Source organism: Chlorocebus sabaeus, chromosome 9 (assembly GCF_047675955.1).
Source record: "Chlorocebus sabaeus isolate Y175 chromosome 9, mChlSab1.0.hap1, whole genome shotgun sequence".
NCBI classification, from domain to species: Eukaryota; Metazoa; Chordata; class Mammalia; order Primates; family Cercopithecidae; genus Chlorocebus; species Chlorocebus sabaeus.
Genome location: NC_132912.1, coordinates 91,806,143 through 91,825,861, shown reverse-complemented (window position 1 = coordinate 91,825,861; position 19,719 = coordinate 91,806,143). Strand labels below are relative to the sequence as shown.

At 38.5% G+C, this 19,719-nt stretch overlaps 1 protein-coding gene across 3 annotated transcripts in view; it reads right to left on the bottom strand.

Annotated features, from left to right (window-relative positions):
• The window catches only part of LOC103216223 (AMSH-like protease), a 139,932-nt gene that overhangs the window by 47,439 nt on the left and 72,774 nt on the right, over positions 1-19,719 (bottom strand). The window lies entirely within an intron of this gene.

The following is a 19,719-nucleotide window of genomic DNA, read 5'->3' as shown; positions in this document are numbered from 1 at the left end:
GTACTATGAAGGAAAGATAGAGTGCTATTAGCGTATATGAAAAGATACAGTTGGGAGGATGGTGTGGTGGTCAGAGGAGGCTTCTTTCCTTGAGAAACTGGTTATCCCAGAGAGCCAGAAACAATTTGAGTAGGAGTAAACCAGCCAAAAAACAGTGGTGATTTTTTGGTTGATGCTGTGAACATAAAACTGATTTAAAAAAATAATCTGTTTGAAAAATGATCATGACAGATGGAGCCTAAAACTCTGAAAGTCTCCTTTGCACAACAGAGACTATGCCAATGGGGGCGTGCTTTCTTTGGATTTATGGGCTTTTTCAAATGGAGACATCAAAAGCAGAGTGACCATTGAGCCTTACAAGCATGAATTTGGGCACAGCTGATGCCCTAAGGCATAGCAGAATGTGAAAATACTTCTTCCAAAGATTTTTTTTTTTTTATGGAAAAAATTGATACTAAAGACCTTTTTCGGGAAAGGAAAGAAATGGCAAGGTAATTTGGACATTACAAAAATCTATGCTGATCCTATGGAAATAATAATGTGCTCCAATTTCCCCCATTCTCACTGCTTAGGATTATACTTCTTACCTCAATATAATCAATAATAATCAAGATCCTACTTATAAAAGTATTATAAAATAATACTTGTCTTAAATATTATTTAATGAGAGACAGAGAAAAAAAAAAAAAAACCCACAAAGTTGTAATACAACCCAGACAACAGCTTTCCAAACTCTTCCTTCTTATTTAGGAGGATCTTCTACCTAAACACATTTTTCTTCTCTGTGTAGTATTGCGGGGCAGAGGATGGGGGGGAGACTCAAATAATGTAATGTTTTATGAATACCAAACCTACACAAAGTTCTGAAAGACAGAAACTTTTCCAAGTCTAGGAGATCCTCCACATCTACTTTCCAAGAAGAAGGCTTTAAAAGGGGTAAGTAATGTATAAGAGACCTGCATAATCTCCTTAACATGCACCCATTATGTTACTAGAAAAGAGGACAGAAATGCCTATATCAACAGCTGCCCAGAACATTTTTAGCAGAGCCTCATTCCAGGCCAGCCAGTGAGAATTAAGGCGGAAAAGGCTTTCAGTGATTCAGAAGCTGCCTTCCCTTATAAAGTCAAGGTTCTCTGGAGTGGTATTTTGACTACTTTTGGAGGAGGGATTGCCTACATCCACTTCTCTAAAGAAGCCAGAATTTTCTCTTCCTCTCTACCAAAAATGTACTCTACTGACAAATATGTGTGCAAAATGCAGGCCATGCCTGCATTCTTTCAGGTCAGCAGAGCGCCCGTGTTACCAACATTCACAGCTGGTTTTGGGATAAAGTTATTGTTGTCATGGATTCAGGAAAACAAACATGGTTTTAATTGTTCCATTATGAGTTTTAAACCCAAGATGATCAAAAACCCTGCATATAGATTTGTCCAGCTCCCATCACTGAAAGGAATCACCTGTATTACATATCCTGGCTACAAAATAAGAACATTCATTAAATGCGTAGCTAGGACCACTCCAAACATAATTAGGTGTCTGGTTAGTTAAATGCTCTGGATAAATGAGGATGTCTATACCTAACATTTATGAGTTACCAGTTTTTAAGTATTTAAATACAAATTAAATATGCAAATACAAGTTAAATACAAATAACTGCAAACACAGAAACTGCTGAATTGAATAGTTTGTTTCTGCAGAAATGTGAAGACCATGACAACACACCTTAAGGTCACAAGCAGAAGACTCCAATTTCTGTTATATGTTACAGAAAAAAAAAAAAAAAGGAGTTTTATCTGGTTACTATAGTTGCTTGATTTCTGGATAAGCCATGAACGTTCAGTATGATAGTCATACTAACAAACTCTTGAGATATCATTCATGTAAAATTCAAATTTGTATGTATTTCAAGTAGTTTCTCCAGAGGAAGAAAGGGAAGAGCTTTGCCAACCATTTTCCTGTTTTAAATTTAGTGATGATTGAAATGAGTTCAGGTGTGTGAGCCATCATTGCTTCTGAACCTACTGATGTAATTCACAGAGATTCAGCCCATTTTCCTTATATTGGCCTTTACCAGACAGGGCTTACAGTAACAAAATCATAAAACAAAATATTCTGTTTTATATGTTCATCTTCTGTCTTTGAAAGTTCAAGAAACAAGTGCTCTGATACCTGATTTGGTTAGTGTTTGAAGGTTGCCAAGCTGTGTTGCATTTAATAATTTGGGCTTAGGTAATGTGGATTGTCATAAAATGCATGTAAGCGTGAGACAGTGCTGAGTAATAGAATATTGAAAGCCACCAGAATTCAGTATTCCACTGTATTTTCTCATCTGTCCTCATCACCACCTGATGAAGAAAGTGTTACATCCTTATCATTTTATAGTTGAAAAAACCGAGGTGAGATGATAGATGATTTGCCAAGGGACTCAAAATTGTTGAAAACTGGGGTCTGAATCCAACCTACCTCCAGAGTCCATACTCTTGCCCCTACCTGACGATGCCTTTTATCATAGATAATAAGAGTCTTGTCCTGTTCCAACTATCTCAAATTCCAATCAGGTTTAAAGAAGTAGGAGCTCTTCAATATAAAATTACCCTATAGGGTCTCAATTTTGTTGGAAAAGGAAGTGAATGCTTTGAATTCCAAGTCGCAGCTTTTAAAATTCTTGACGCATCCAAAGATATCTTGAGGGTCTCTTCCTGTTCACTTTCTTTTCTAGGGGCTAAAGTATGTCTGATGCTAAAATAAGTGTTGTGTAAACTCCCAGGCTGATCTTGGCACACAGCCTGCCCTCTCGGCGCTGTTCAAGCCATGTTGTTCTTTATGGGATCTTCTCACTCAAGCCTCAGGATCTCCTAATGGTATCCTAAGCTTCCAGTGCTTCCCATGTCACTGTGGACAACAAGGACTTAAACATCACCTGACACCTAATATTTGCCCTAATTAGTCCAAGTTTGAGTGACAACTGATAATCTGATTGGCACTTTATAGTTTTCAAAACATTTGAGCAGGTTATGTCTTTGACCTGCTCAGGAGCCCTGAAAAGTGGTGGCTGGCAAGTGCCATTGTCATTTTGCAGATGAGGAAACTGATATGCAGGTGATTGGCCAAACACAGACAGTCAGCAGGTGAGGAGGCCCTGGTTCCCGGGACACAATTTTAGGCACTCTATCTAAGTCATGCTTTCCTTTTGTGAAACTATCAACCTCTTCTGCTTATTACCTCACAGATACCACAGATAAACAGAAGAGTTTATAAGGCCTATTTATATTTTCAAATTCAGTATTCAATCAGAAATTATTAGAGGTAGACAGGATATTAAAATAATAGGCCCACACACTTATAGATTACAAAACGAGGGCCAAAGGGCTTAGTGAACTCTTCAAAGCTCCACAGTCAGAGGCAGGGCCTAAAATAGAATGGAGACCCACAGTCCTGTCCAATCCCCTTCCCTGTCTATAAATCTGCTCTCCATTCTGTTCTCTGAGGATATAAGCCTGGGATCCTATAATCTAACAAGAAAAAGCTATGATAATATTGATGAAGATCATTCCTCACTATTGTTCTGTACTTTCAAGAGTTCAATATCACACTCCCTTGTTACCCTCTGTCCAAGTGCTTCTGTGTGGCTCTTGTTTAAATGCAGATCTCTTTCTTTCTTTCTTTTGCCTGATTGTCCTGGCCAGAACTTCCAACACTATGTTGAATAGGAGTGGTGAAAGAGGACATCCCTGTCTTGTGCCAGTTTTCAAAGGGAATGCTTCCAGCTTTTGCCCATTCAGTATGATATTGGCTATGGGTTTGTTGTAAATGGCTCTTATTATTTTGAGATATGTCCCATCAATACCTATTTTATTGAGAGTTTTTAGCATGAAGGGGTATTGAATTTTGTCAAAGGCCTTTTCTGCATCCGTTGAGATAATCATGTGGTTTTTGTCTTTGGCTCTGTTTATAGGCTGGATTATGTTTATTGATTTGCATATGTTGAACCGGCCTTGCATCCCAGGGATGAAGCTCACTTGATCATGGTGGATAAGCTTTTTGATGTCCTGCTGGATTCAGTTTGCCAGTATTTTATTGAGGATTTTTGCATCGATGTTCATCAGGGATATTGGTCTAAAATTCTCTTTTTCTGTTGTGTCTCTGCCAGGCTTTGGTATCAGGATGATGCTGGTCTCATAAAACGAGTTAGGGAGGATTCCCTCTTGATAGGAATAGTTTAAGAAGGAATGGTACCAGCTCCTCCTTTTACCTCTGGTAGAATTTGGCTATAAATCCGTCTGGTCCTGGACTTTAGGAAAACAGGAAGTCAGATTGTCCCTGTTGGCAGATGACATGATTGTATATTTAGAAAACCCCATCGTCTCAGCCCAAAATCTCCTTAAGCTAATAAGCAACTTCAGCAAAGTCTCATGATACAAAATCAATGTGCAAAAATCACAAGTATTCTTATACACCCATAACAGACAAACAGAGAGCCAAATCGTGAGTGAACTCCCATTCACAATAGCTTCAAAGACAATAAAATACTGAGGAATCCAACTTACAAGGGATGTGAAGGACCTCTTCAAGGAGAACTACAAACCACTGCTCTGTGAAATAAAAGAGGACACAAACAAATGGAAGAACATTCCACATTCATGGATAGGAAGAATCAATATCGTGAAAATGGTGAAAATGGCCATACTGCCCAAGGCAATTTACAGATTCAATGCCATCCCCATCAAGCTACCAATGACTTTCTTCACAGAATTGGAAAAAGCTACTTTAAAGTTCATATGGAACTGAAAAAGAGCCCGTATTGCCAAGTCAATCCTAAGGCAAAAAGAACAAAGCTGGAGGCATCATGCTACCTGACTTCAAACTATACTACAAGGCTACAGTAACCAAAACCGCATGGTACTGGTACCAAAACAGAGATATAGACCAATAGAACAGAACAGAGCCCTCAGAAATAATACCACACATCTACAACCATCTGATCTTTGACAAACCTGACAAAAACAAGAAATGGAGAAAGGATTCTCTATTTAATAAATGGTGCTGGGAAAACTGGCTAGCCATATGTAGAAAGCTGAAACTGGATCCCTTCTTTATACCTTATACAAAAATTAATTCAAGATGGATTAAAGACTTAAATGTTAGACATAAAACCATAAAAACTCTAGAAGAAAACTTAGGCAATACCATTCAGGACATAGGCATGAGCAAGGACTTCATGTCTAAAACACCAAAAGCAAGGCAACAAAACCCAAAATTGACAAATGGGATCTAATTAAACTGAAGAACTTCTGCACAGCAAAAGAATCTACCATCAGAGTGAACAGGCAACCTACAGAATGGGAGAAAATTTTTGCAATCTACTCATCTGACAAAGGGCTAATATCCAGAATCTACAAAGAACTCAAACAAATTTACAAGAAACAAAAAAAACAGCCCCATCAAAAAGTAGGCAAAGGATGTGAACAAACACTTCTCAAAAGAAGACATTGATGCAGCCAACAGACACATGAAAAAATGCTCATCATCACTGGCCATCAGAGAAATGCAAATCAAAACCACAATGAGATACCATCTCACTCCAGTTAGAATGGCGATCCTTAAAAAGTCAGGAAACAACAAGTGCTGGAGAAGTTGTTGAGAAATAGGAAAACTTTTACACTGTTGGTGGGACCATAAACTAGTTCAACCATTGCGGAAGACAGTGTGGCGATTCCTCAAGGATCTAGAACTAGAAGTACCATTTGACCCAGCCATCCCATTACAGGGTATATACCCAAAGGATTATAAATCATGCTGCTATAAAGACACATGCACACATATGTTTAATGCAGCACTGTTCACAATAGCAAAGACTTGGAACCAACCCAAATGTCCATCAATGATAGACTGGATTAAGAAAATGTGGCACATATACACTATGGAATAGTATGCAGCCATAAAAAAGGATGAGTTCATGTCTTTTGTAGGGACATGGATGAAGCTGGAAATCATCATTCTCAGCAAACTATCACAAAGACAAAAAACCAAAGACCTCATGTTCTGTAGGTGGGAACTGAACAATGAGAACACTTGGACACAGGAAGAACATCACACACCGGGGCCTGTTGTGGAGTGGGGGGAGCGGGGAGGGATACCATTAGGAGATATACCTGATGTAAATGATGAGTTAATGGGTGCAGCACACCAACATGGCACATGTATACATATGTAACAAACCTGCACGTTGTGCACATGTACCCTAGAACTTAAAGTATAATAAAAAAAATTTAAAAATGAAATAAAATAAAATTTTGGAACAGATAAAAATAGTAGTCACCTGGGGCTAGGTGAAGAAGGGGATGCAAGGGTCAAAATAACTGTAGAGTTGATAGAACAAGATTAAAAAGATAAATGTTTATTGCTTAGCTTACTACAAAAAGTAACCAATAAAGGAAATATAACCTTTTGGGAGGCGGGGATAGAGAAGCCTATCATGAGAGCAGGAAGTCTAGTGGATAAGGCCCAACACTGATAAGCAGGAAATGGTGGCAAACCCATGTCAGGTGGAAAATACAGAAAGACATAACCACCAGAAGAAAAGACCAGAAGGGCTAGAAGCAGTTGTCTCTGAGGATCAGGACTGGGGAAGGGAGGGAGGAGGCAACAGGATTGCTTTGCATCCTAATCCCTCTGTTATTTTTTATTAACTATACCATTTTTATTTATTATGTGCACATATTATTTTACCAAACATTAAAAAATACATTTAAAACAACTGTGAATGGTGTGTGAGTACCAATACTGTAAACCACATACAAATAAATTCATACAAAAAAACAAATGCAGATCTCTAGGCCCCATCCCAGAGTGCCTGGCTTAGGTGAGTCCCAGGAATGTATTAGGACTATTACTTTCAATGGCAAAAACCGTGATTACTTTTGCACCAACCTAATAAATGTTAACAAATTGCCCAAGTGATTCTGATGACTATGGTTCTGTAAATTCAGGCCATGCTTTAGGAAACTCTGCCCTAACTCACTATTTTCAAGGACTGGAGTGGAAAAAACATTGGTGTACCTCATTTAAGGAATATTTATTTTTGGCAGGGCTCTCTCAAAAGTTAGTCATTATGGTGATCAATAATTAGTTAAAAGCAAATCAGCCCAAACCAGCAGTGGATATAAAGTTGACACTTCCATGGAGTCTGCTGTTTCTTTAGTAAGGGGCTCTTTGCTCAGCAATTCCTCGGAAAATCTGTGCTTTTCCAAAAAACCAGGGGGAAGCATGATGGTCACCCTTGGATCCTTTGCTTAATGACTTGACCTTGCAACTATGGTTCCACTTGCTTTCCTGAGGACCTCTGTTCTGTGCATTGGCTTTTGGTGGTCGATATGTTGATATACCTAATGTGTTTGACCTCCTAAAGCAAGTACACTAGGCAGCTGCATGCTGCTTAAGGAAAACAGGGCAAGGTTTTTCTGTTGTAATAATCCTGAAATGTGCTAAAGAAAGTCTACAGCCAGAGAACGTCCCTTTTCTTATGCATCTTATCTGTTCTTTCCTTAAAATAGATTAGGGAAACTTTCTGAAAATAACAATGTCTGAGATGGTCATTGCAGACAGCTCATTTAAGGTTTGGGGAAAATAGAAAGTTGTTTAACTAAATTCCTGAGTTTCTACTATATGCAGAAGGGCAGGGTGCCCTAAGGGAAAAATGAACACACTGGCTGCCTCCAAAAGTTTACAGCCTAGTGGTGAATATACTGCAAATGTGAGAGAATATAAGAGCTTACATCAAGTGTGCTGATGAAATCACTGGAGCGATTGGAGAATTCTCCCTGTGGAAAAAATGCATCTAAGAAGGTTTGCTGTAGATGAATTTTGAGTAGGCTTTTAAGATAAGGCAGAAACATGATCTGGCAGAAGAAGAAGAGGGAAGCTATCCCCAGCTCTGGAAATAGAATACACAAGGGCTGGACTACATGAATTTGTGTGTTGTGGGGAAGGAGGAAACTTAAGACACTAAAAATGTTTGTAAAGCTTGGAGTGAAAGCTGCCAAGGAGCAAAACAGGAGGGCAAAGGAAAAACAGGCGGGCAAAAGAAAGTTGCAAAGGAGCAGCAAAAAGGATGCCTCCTTTGAATGTTCATGCTTTCCTAATAGTTTAATTTGTATAGCTGTAGACAGGGAAAGAGACCAGTTGGTACAAGATATGTAGATACTATATGCTGAAGGGGTAGCTGAATATGTCACCCCAAAATATGCCTTTCTGGCATAAGGATTATTTTGAGCTGAAAGCAATCGAGAAGTAGATACAAAAAATCTCTCTGCCCTACCTCTATTTGCTTAAAAGCAGGACGTGCATTTACAAAGGTGTCCCTCCTTCCCTCTCTACCAAGAAGGACAAAGGTTGATCACCAGGGATGACCTTAGGCCCTTGCTTGCCTGAATATGGCAAGAGGAACAGACTTTACTATATAACCTTTTGTCTACCATTAGTTTCCCATGTATTTGTTTTCCCACAATTTGCCACCCCTAGAAACTCAATATCCTTTCCCCTTGTCTTGTCACTTCCCAACCAATCTGTTGTTCTTTGTTGACAATGCCATATAAAGCAGAGTTCTAAGTCACCTCTTTGAGAATTGCTCATTCCCTGGGTACTTCCCATATATATATATGAAGCCTATTTGTTAATAAACTTCTGTTTGCTCTTTTCTTTTTAATCTGCCTTTTTTTGCAGGGGTTCCAGATAAGAATTCAGAAGAATAGACCAAGAATTATTTTTTCCTCCCATACAATGCAAAATAGATGAAACTAAACTAAAATATACTAAACTAAATATATGAAACTCAACTAAAATAAAAAATATAATAAAATATAGAAATTATAAAATGAAGTAAAAATAATATAAAAACGTATGAAACTAAACCAAAGTAAACTTAACTAAAATACATAGAACTAAACTTAGACAGGGCCTGTTAGGAAAAATAGGAATACAAAATTAGATGCCAAAGTAGGAAAGAGCCTTTTAGTTCTAGCTAAAAGATGATTAGAAACTGTAGCATTGTAATAAAGTGTGGACATGCAGGAAAAAAGAGAAGTTTAAGACAACCTGCCAGAATGTATAGCTAAACGGAGACTGTACATCCTGGTTCCTTTCAAGTCAAACACAGTATCAGTTTGATTACTCCAGAACCTACTTCTTTTTTGACCCAAAATTGTAATGCCCAAGCTTGTCAACTCACCTTCTTCACTAGCCTCCAATGAGAATGGCATTTGGCTGCAGACAAAAATCAAATTCACCCTCCAGGGACAGAGACGTGACAACACTACAGTGATCTGAAAGTATTTGCTGTTGGTTTAAATAGGTCCAGAGATCCAAGCATTGGTAAGCATTGCTGAAACTGCTTAACTTCCCAGAGTGACCTTTAGGAGAGGGACAAAAATATCTTGACTAAATAAAATAAGGTGAGTGCAAAAATTTAAAATTTTCATGAGATCCTAGTTATTCTTTTCCTAGTAAGTCAGACTTACTGTTTAATCCCTCACTCCTGAAGAGTAAGAAATAAACTACTTTATTCATCTTATTATCTATGTAATAAGTACTATACTTGGGGACATGGTAGGCATTAAATAAATGTAAGTTCCATTCCCCTCTGAGAATCTCTGGAAATAAATTTACACTAAGACATTAGTAGGCATTTGCTCCAAACCTATGATCCTCAAAAGCTTCCCAGAAAATTGGCATCCTGGAAATTTCATATTGATATGATTTTCATATTGATATGATTTTCGTATTGGTATGGTTTGGCTGTGTCCCCACCCAAGTCTCATCTTGAATTGTAGTTCCCATAATGCCCACGTCATGGAAGTGACCTGGTGGAAAGTAATTGAATCATGGGGTGGGTCTTTCCTGAGCTGTTCTCCTGACAGTGAATAAGTCTCACGAGATCTTATGGTTTTATAAAGGGGCGTTCCCCTGCACACACTCTCTTGCCCGCTGCCATGTAAGAAGTCCCTTTGCTCTTCCTTTGCCTTCCACCATGATTGTGAGGCCTCCTCAGCCATGTGGAACTGTGAGTCCATTAAACCTCTTTCCTTTAAAAATTACCCAGTCTCAGGTACGTCTTTATTAGCAGCGTGAGAACAGAGTAATACACTTACGAAGTTTATTCCACATCATGGTAATCACATGCTGATAAGATGGTCATTTCTTTTTTAGACACTGAAATAGTGTGTGACACTCTTATGTTAATACACTTGGGATATAACACCATCTGTGGTATTTGTCACCAAAGGCAATTAGCCAAGAGCTTTTGTTACTACTTCCTTCCTAAGCGAAAGTTACAGAACCACATCTAAGAAGCTGATAACAAAGTAAGGCAGGAAGATACCTGTCTGAAATATTCTAACTGAGACTATCTCCTCTCTTTTTTTAAACCACTAATCCTTGATGACATTTCATACTTTTGTTTTCTTGTTATTTAATTACCTATTGAAATACTGTAGGTTGGGGTGTCAGGGAGCACTGGAGCTGTGATTGGATTGGATGTTATTGTTGTTTGTAGATCAGAGTTTACAAACTGAAGACCCAAAAAAACATTGATTTAGCCTGTTGTCCTCTTTTTAAAATGTTAGCTAATTGCCATCATTTTAAATGAAGGGATTTTTGCATAAAGGTTACAATTTCTACCTTCTCATAAAAAGTGGAAGATCTGGCAACTCTGAACTAGCATTACAACACTAGATGGGGTTGAGTGGTGACCCATCCCTTGCAGGAGACCTAGGTCCTCTGTTTATCAGAAGTACCACTTGGCCTTTTCAGTTATCCCTGCCCCAATAGGCATCTGAATTTGTAAAACTTGTCTTAGATTTTGGAATATAGATTACTGACGCATGGCAAAAATATCATATAAAGGGTGTACACACTTAGAGAAGTTAAGAAGTAGAAAGGCAAATCAATGCAGCCATAATAATCCTGTCATTTATATTTTCTAAGGCACCATCAGTAAACACTAAGGTTTGTGATTTTCATTGAATAATAAAGACTAGCGCCTTTTCACTGAAACCTAGCAAACACCATTTAAGAATAAGGACAAAGGAAAGACTGCATAGAATGTCAGAACTAGAAGAAAACTGAGAGATGAATTAGCACAAAGTCTTCATTTTTGGAAAGATTATTGAGATTCAGAGATGTAAAGATCTTGTCCTCTTTCATAATAGCATCTTCATGGCAAAGTCACGACTGTGGATCTCTACACTGAGGGTCTCTCTCTTACTCTGTGGCTATTCTTGCCTAAATTATGTCTTCCTTGATGTGTATAAATCAGCCAGTTTAAGAAAAGCATCACACTCTTCTAACTGCACATTGCATATGTGTAACAGCTGACATTGATGAAGAAACAGAGATGAGCAGTGACATCCCAGACAGTTGGCATGGTGTCACTCATCCTATATCAACAGGATGGAAAGTGAAAGAATTGAAAGATCCTCAAAAGTCTCTTCACATTTTCTACAGAGTACACAAACCTTTTCAACAATAGCCCTGAGGTCATCTTGCATCCACTTACTTAATTCGATAGACAAAACACTCACTATCCTATAAGGCAATCTGTCCTCTGTGTTGCTAGGTTGTTAGAAACTTTAACTTACGTTTTTAGGTGAAGGTGAAGGAAATCTATTTCTTTGTAGACATAACCCATGTGTGTTACTTATATTTTCACAGGGAACACGAAAGATGCTCACTCTTCTACCTCACATTGCTTCAGTGCATTAAGGCAGCCTTCGTGTCTCCCCGAAGTTGTCACTTCTGACTAAGCATTCTCAGTTACTAAGAGCTGCTCCTGTGTGTGGCCAAGCTTCTGAACCTCCCACAATTCTCAACACACACTCCTTGAGTATTAAAATTGAACAGTGCACTAATTAATGTTCTGAGAAACCAAAAGGTTGAGTCTCTAACTGTAGCTTTATCAAAGCCAAGCAGGGATCCAGAGAACAGAGACTTTCTGTGGCTTATAAACAGCAATAGTAAAACACTTTCCCCTTGGTAAGATAGCTTTGTTACTGGTTCAAGGAATTCACTAGTGACAAATGAGTTTCTGAATCACCCTTTACACCATAAACTAACTCTGCTAACGACTTAGTGAATGTTTGTCATTGTTGTCAATAATGGTATTGTAGCTCTGAAGTGTCCTGTACATGCCAATGGGTCATGGTGGTCCTCTTCACATGGCCATATATATCCCAAGATTCTTTGGGCCACCAGTTGCCTAGTTCTCTACCTGATACTACTGATATTTTTTTTCTTTTTTAGGGAATGCCTCTTGGTTGCTGTGATTTTGGTCCAAAGCACTATATGTATCCTTCTTGGTATGGCTTTTTTTCTCCTCCAATATGCTGGATTCCAACTCCAAAACACTCCTTGGTGGTAATATCAACAATTCTATATTTATTCACTGTTTTGTGTTTAGATGAGCAGTGATCTGGTTTCTAGACTAAATAAGTGACTATCAGCTAGTCTTCACAGAAGTCTAGCAAATCCGCCAGTTCACCATGTCATCCACACTCAGAGAATCAGGGTCAAACTGGATGTCATGTGGTTCTGCCTCCTTCAGCTGTTTGTCTGAGTGATTCCCAAATTTTGTTATGAATAAGAATCATTGAGGATTGTATCAAAAATAGATTTTTATTTTGGATAATTTATATAAATACTCTGTCTTCAAGGGGGTGAAGTGTAACTCCCCATTCTTTAAGTGTGTACTGTACTTGTAACTGCTATCCAAAGAGTATAGTATGGAAGATGCTGACAGAAAAATAATTTTACAGTAGAGAAACATGGCAAACATTAGTCCAGTAATTAAGATGAACATCTATAGTGATAAGTTATCCTGGTAGCATCTTGTCTTGATATCAAGGGATGAGAATAGCAACTTACCTCTAGGGTTTTCTTCCCAAAAACATATGATCTCAGTCCAATCATGAGAAAAACATCAGACAAATCCAAACTGAGAAATGGTTTACAAAACATCTGATCAATATTCCTCAAAACTGTCAAGGTCATTAAACATAAGAAAAGTCTGAGAAACTGTCACAGCTAAGAAGACATGGCTAAAGAGACTTGACTTAAATGCAGTGTGGTATCCTCGAACAAAAAGGAACTTTAAGTAAAAGCTGAGGAAATTGGAATGAATTCTGAAGATTCCTTAATAATGTGTAAATATCGGTTCATTAATTATGGAAAATGTACCACAGTAATGTGAGATGTTAATATTAGGGGAAACTAGGTGTAGGGTAAATGAGAACTCTCTGTACTGTCTTCACAACTTTTCTATTCTAAGATGAAAAGTTTATTTTGGAAAATTGACTCTAGGGTCTTCTCCAGGGATTATAATTTAGGAGGTGTGTTTAAGGGGAAAGAGAGTTAGCTCTGCATATTATTAATATAGTCTTCTGTTGATTCTGATGCAGTCAATTCATAGGGCATATTTTGGGATCCCTGGTCTATTCTGAAGGTTCTTATTCTTGAATACACATTAGACATCTGTGTCCCATCTAAGATGCTCTGATTTAATTGATCTAGAGTGTAGCCTCCGCATTGGGATTTTTTAAAGCCCCTTAGGCAATTTCAGTTGCAGCCAAATTTAAAACTTATTACTCCTGTGCTGTCCAATATGGAAGTCAGTACCCATATGTGGCTATTCAAATTAAAATTTAATTAAGATTAAATAAAATTTAAAAATTCCTATAGACATTTCAATGATCAATAGTCACATGTGGCTAGTAGTTACTGTATTGGACAGTACTGATATTGAATTTTCCATCACTGCAGTAAGTTCTGTTAGACAACACGGGGCAATACCATTGGTATAAATAGCTGTTTGTGGTCCTCTTCAAAGGCTTCTGAAAGGAAGAGTCCCTATGAGTAATATACAAGACAGGCTGCTCTAATCATTGGTAATTATTCAAATAACCAACTTGTCCTGGATTTCCTGGGACTTTTTAAGGCACTGGAAGTCCCATATCCTACCTTCCCCACCAGGACCAAGGAAACCCCTTGGGTACACCAGGAACCTTGGTCATCCTGTAGATTCAAGGTCTTTTGTGAAGAAGAGTTTCAATCAGTAGGAAGCTGGGGCAGTTTGGTCTAGTCAGCTTGAGAGAAAAGAGCTAATATTGGGTTCATTTGAGCTAGCTGGTGCCAATATTGTCTTATGTGCCCAGGCTTTCACGAGGCTGGGATGTTGAATAGTGAGGTCATCGGCTTTGGCTTGATGATTTAACCTCATGCTCCCTACCACCTTGGTGGAGCCTGACACACAGGCCACTACCCACACCTCTGTGCATGTGCTTGAACTCAATCTCTGGTGTCAGATGGGTCTGGGTTTGAATCCCTGCTCTACCAGTTACCAGTTCCGGGGCCATGCAAGTTATTTGGCTTATTTGAGCCTCCATTTCCTCATCTGTAAATGGGAAAAATAGTATTCCTTATGGCTGCTCTGAAGATTAAATGAGTTTATGTATGTAGAGCAAATAGCTCATAGCATTGTCTGATAACTATTAGTTGATTTATTTTTATTTGCCCTCTCTTCAGAATATCCTAGACTATTTGCTAAGCATTTTCTGTGCTTAATTCAGTTCAGTTCAAGAAACATTTACTGAATGTTCCAGGCTCTAGGAATGCAAAGATGAAATCAATTTAGTCTGCCTTCAAACACATTATAGTCTAGCATGAAAGTTGGACATATTATTATAGAACAATATAGTGAGTGCTATGAGAGAGGCAAACACAAAGTAGTATGGATAAATATAGGAGGCACCTTTAACCAAAATGAGTGGGGTAGAAGTGGGTAGGGAGTCACATCTGTAATCCCAGCAAATTGGGAGGCCGAGGCAGGCAGATCATAAGGTCAGGAGTTCGAGATCAGCCTGGCCAAGATGGTGAAACCCTGTCTCTGCTAAAAATACAAAAATTAGCCAGGCATGGTGGCAGGCACCTGTAATTCCAGCTACTCAGGAGGCTGAGGCAGGAGAATTGCTTCAACCCAGGAGGTGGTGGTTGCAGTGAGCCGAGATTGCACTCCAGCCTGGGTGATAGAGCAAGACTCCAGCTCAAAAAAAAAAAAGGAAGTGGGTAGGGAGGGCTTCCTAGGGGAAGGGGACACTTAAACTGAGTTTAGGAGGATATGTAGAGTATGCTAAAAGAAGAGATGGCATTAGGAAAGGAGTTAGAGGAGTGAATGGGGGAAATATTGTTTCAGGCAGAGGATCAGTATGAGCAGAGGTCCTCAGTTATGAGCTTGTCTGACTTGTTAATGGGAAAGTCCATTGTTCCATATCACGGGGGCAATGTTGGCACATACTAGTTCTGAGTTGGAGTAGATAAGGTAGGAGAGGCAGGAAAAAAATGTAAGTGCAATTGACAAAGGAAAAATAGGTATTATCCTTCTTTTCCAGGAATTTAAAACATCTTTTAAAGCTCTTTGTTCTTCGTGGTTAAACCTAATTTCTCAAGTTATCTTTGTTGACAAAGAGGATGTCAAAAGTTGTTCTGTTTCCCAAATCTAACAGGTGCCATTCTGCAATCTGACATGTAATTTTGTTCTTTCATAAACAAAAATAAAATACAATAAAGCTCTTGAAGGTGTCTTGTGAATCTTATAAATGCATTACATTATCTAGACACTCTGAAAAGCATAAAGGAGGGATACAAGTTTATTCCACTTTCCTAGTTGGCCACTACAGGATCATGGGCATGTAGCTTTACAGTTTTCTGATCCTTTTCCTAAGATAAGACTTATGTACCATGTCTTAAGTGTCTGCTATGATCTTAATATGTCTCCCAAAATTCATGTATTGGAAACTTAAACCCTAGGGCAACAGTGTTGGGAGATGAGGCCTAATGGGAGGTGTTTAATTGATAAGGGCTCCACCTCCATGAATAGATTAATGCCACTATAAATAGGACTTGTGGGAGGAGGTTCGCCCTTTCTTCCACCATGGGATGGCACATCAAGAAGGCCCTCACCAGATGCTGGCTCCTTGATCTTGGACTTCCCAGCTTCCAGAAATGTGAGGAATAAATTTCGTTTTTAAATAAACTATCCAGTCTCAGCTATTTACTTATAGCAGAATAAATAGTCTAAGGTAGTGTTTATTAAGTATAGTAAGTACATCTGATGCTAACACCATTGGTAGAAATACTTTTTGGAAACCGAGAAACTGCTATAAATGCCTTGACATGTAATGGCAAACACATTGAGTGGTGAGATGGGAGTATGTAATAAGCGGGATAATGAACCCTTCCCACAAGATGTTCAACTACTAATCCCCTAAACCTGTGGATATGTTACCTTACACACAAAATGGTGACTTTGCAGATATGATTACATCAATACTCTTAAAATGGGAAGATTACGTTGAACTATCCGGGATTATCCATCAGAGCCCAATATATTCACAAAGGTCCTTCTAAGAGGGAGACAGGAGGATTAATGTCAGAAAGAGAGTTTGAAGACACTCTGCTGCAGGCTTTGAAGAAAGAGGAAGCAGCCATGAGCCAAGTGGACTCTAGAGACTAGAAAATACAAAGACATAGACCCCCACAAGAGCTTCCAGAAGGAATGCCTTGATTTTAGTCCACTGAAAATTTGTTTTGGACTTCTGACCTCAAGAACTATAACAGAATACTTTTGTGTTGTTTGAAGTCAGTAAGTTTGTCATAATTTGTTAGAGCAGCAATAGGAAACTAGCACAGGGTGTCACAGTCTTCTGGGTAACAGTTTACTTCTGCACTTTTGTTGTCTGAAAAAGTGTCTGTCTCACCTCTAGAACTAACTTCCTCATTACTGAGCACCCAACGATAATAATAGCTAATAATTACATCGTGCTCACCATGGGCCAGGCAGTGTTCTAGGTGCTTCTAACCTATTAACTCCTCATATCTCATTGCCACCTTGTGATAAGGCATGAATATTAACCCTATTTTTCTTATAAGAAAGCTAAGGCACAGAGGGGATACAGTGGTAGTAAATGATAGCTTTGGAATTTCAACTCTGAATCATAACCCCCGTGTACTGATCCAAAATGTTTGCCTTTACACAAAGTCAAGGTCTGAGGGCCAATTGTCACTGCATTCCTTCCTCACATCCTCATGTTGCATGGTTCTTCTCATATTTAATATATCATGTATCTTCTCTCTGATCTCCTCACATTTTGAAATAAATGAAAACATGAAAATAAAACCCTGAAATACCAGCCTTTACACCCTCATAGAAAGTGTCCAAATTTCCCATAAAGAATATTAATTATGCTCAAATGAGGGACAGAGCAGAGCCTGGTAAATCCCTGCAGATGTGGCGGGATAGCCATTGTGCCAGCATAGACTCCATGCCTTTGTCTTTGTGGGCTGTCTTAGGAGAACTGTTTGTGACTCTCCTGGAGAATTTCAAAGGTGGGAAATGGAAAGGGTGCCTTGCTCTCATTGTGTCTTCTCAGAAAAATGAATTTTATGAGCTGAACAAAATAGTCAATGAGTATGATCAGTCTAGAAAAAAACAATTTCTACAGTCCAATTTTTCAGCACTAGCAGAAAATCATTTTTCTTACCAGACATCAATATTTTATGGATATTTGTCAGTATTTACATGGCCTAATCTAAATCTACACAGTGCTGCACCAGTGCTCAAGGAATTTATAATAAATCATAATGAAATAATCTTACTAAGATGGTGCATGATGTTTGTAGAACAATGCGTCTGGAAATTATTCTTGGATATGTGCTTTAGCTTGGAATTTATTTTATAGTGTCCCTGAACTGCAACCAAGTTACCAGACACTACTGTTTTTCTTTCTTTCCTTCTTCTTCTTCTTTTTTTTTTTTTTTTTTTTACGCTACTGTTTTTCTAACTGTTCCATAACTCCCTGGATACATGGCTGCTGGCCCCAGGAAGTATCTGGCCACTTGACTGGAGATATCTTTGCACACACACTCATACCCATACGGTGTTGGTTTCTCTCACTGAAGAGACTTGGATGGGATGTGAAACTATAAATCTCAAACCCAGGCAATAAGATCATTTAATCACTTACTCAGAAATTTATTTTCAATTATAAGTCTTTCCTGGTTAGCATCATAGATTATTTGGAAAAAAAAAAAAAACTTGCAAGAAAAACTAAACCTTGAGTCCTCTTTTAGCATGTCTCTTTACTTCATCATAGTCTGATTATTATCAGTGCTTTGGATATACACTACCATAATCAAGGAAGAAATGATGTAAGAATCATAACGGTGAATGCAAAAACTCTTCTCTTTGGTGTTTAGATGAACAGTCACTTCATAAAGATCCCAAGGACTACACAGACACTGTGTGAGTCAGAAGCATGAGGAAGGAGAATCCTTCCTCTATTCAAATTGCCCTCCTACTCAAGAAAATATGGAAATTTTGCTTCACATGATTCCTGTGATGAAAACTAATGGATTAACCCCAAATGGCCAACTTTATGTTGTACTGTGTAGATTTTATATTTTAACATTCAAACGGCTGTGTTTTCTGGTTGGTAAAAGTTAAGACAAATCCCAAGCAGTATAGAGAAATCCTGTTATGATTTAGTCTTATGCTGTTTAAAATTTTCTAATAATCAATAGTGCAATTCTTCAAAGATATATATGTATGTATATGTGTGGGCACCATTAATCAAACAGATCTGACATAGTAATATGAGTGAACAGCTGGTCCTGGCTTAAAATAAAGCCACTCATTCTGGGATTTTTCTCACATGTCCACAGTCCAGATATACTCATAGTGCCCACAAAAATATTTCTTTATGAGTTTAGTGAGAACCTAGTAGACAAATACAAAATCATCGAAGCTGTTCATTGATGTTTGAGATGAGGGCTTATATCTTTGAGAAATGACAGGATCACCTGGTATCTTAGTCCATTTTCACACTGCTATAAAGACATACCCAAGATTGGGTAATTTATAAAGAAAAGAGGTTTAATCTACTCACAGTTCTGCATGGCTGGGGAGGCCTCAAGAAACTAAACTCATGGCAAAAGGGGAAGAGGCGTGCCTTACGTGGCAGCAGGCGCGAGAGAGCAAGCAAGAGCAGGGAAAACTGCCTTATAAAACCATCAGATCTCGTGAGAACTCACTCACTTTCATGAGAACAGCATGGGAGAAAACACCCCCATGGTCCAGGCTTTCCCACCTAGCCTTTCTCTGGACATGTGGGGATTATGGAGATTAGAATTCGAGACGAGATTTGGGTGGGGACATAGAACCAAACCATATCACTTGGTCTCTCTACTTCCTGTCAAGTAGGTTAGTGGGCAAAGAGGAGGCCTAGAGAGGCTTCCTTTGAACAATCTCCTTTCTTTTTCAAACTACTTCTTTGACTGGCTGCTCGGTAGACTCTTTCGTCAAAGGATGGTCCCTATTTATGTTGCTAATTTGCTCAGTGACAAATTAGTAGACAAAGCTAATGCACCAAAAAACAAACAACAACAACAACAACAAAATGAATGTAGTTATAATAAAGCTAACATCCAAATTCCTCTTTGTAAAACATAGACCTGTCAACCTTGTCTCCATACTTCAATTCCTACTTCTACTCACATCCCTCAAGAACTTGATTTGTAAACAGTGTGCCTACCATAAAATCATCACTCCCTCTATCTATTTATAGATGACTGAAGGAATATCTTTCTTCCTTGCATGCTACCATGGTATAAGAG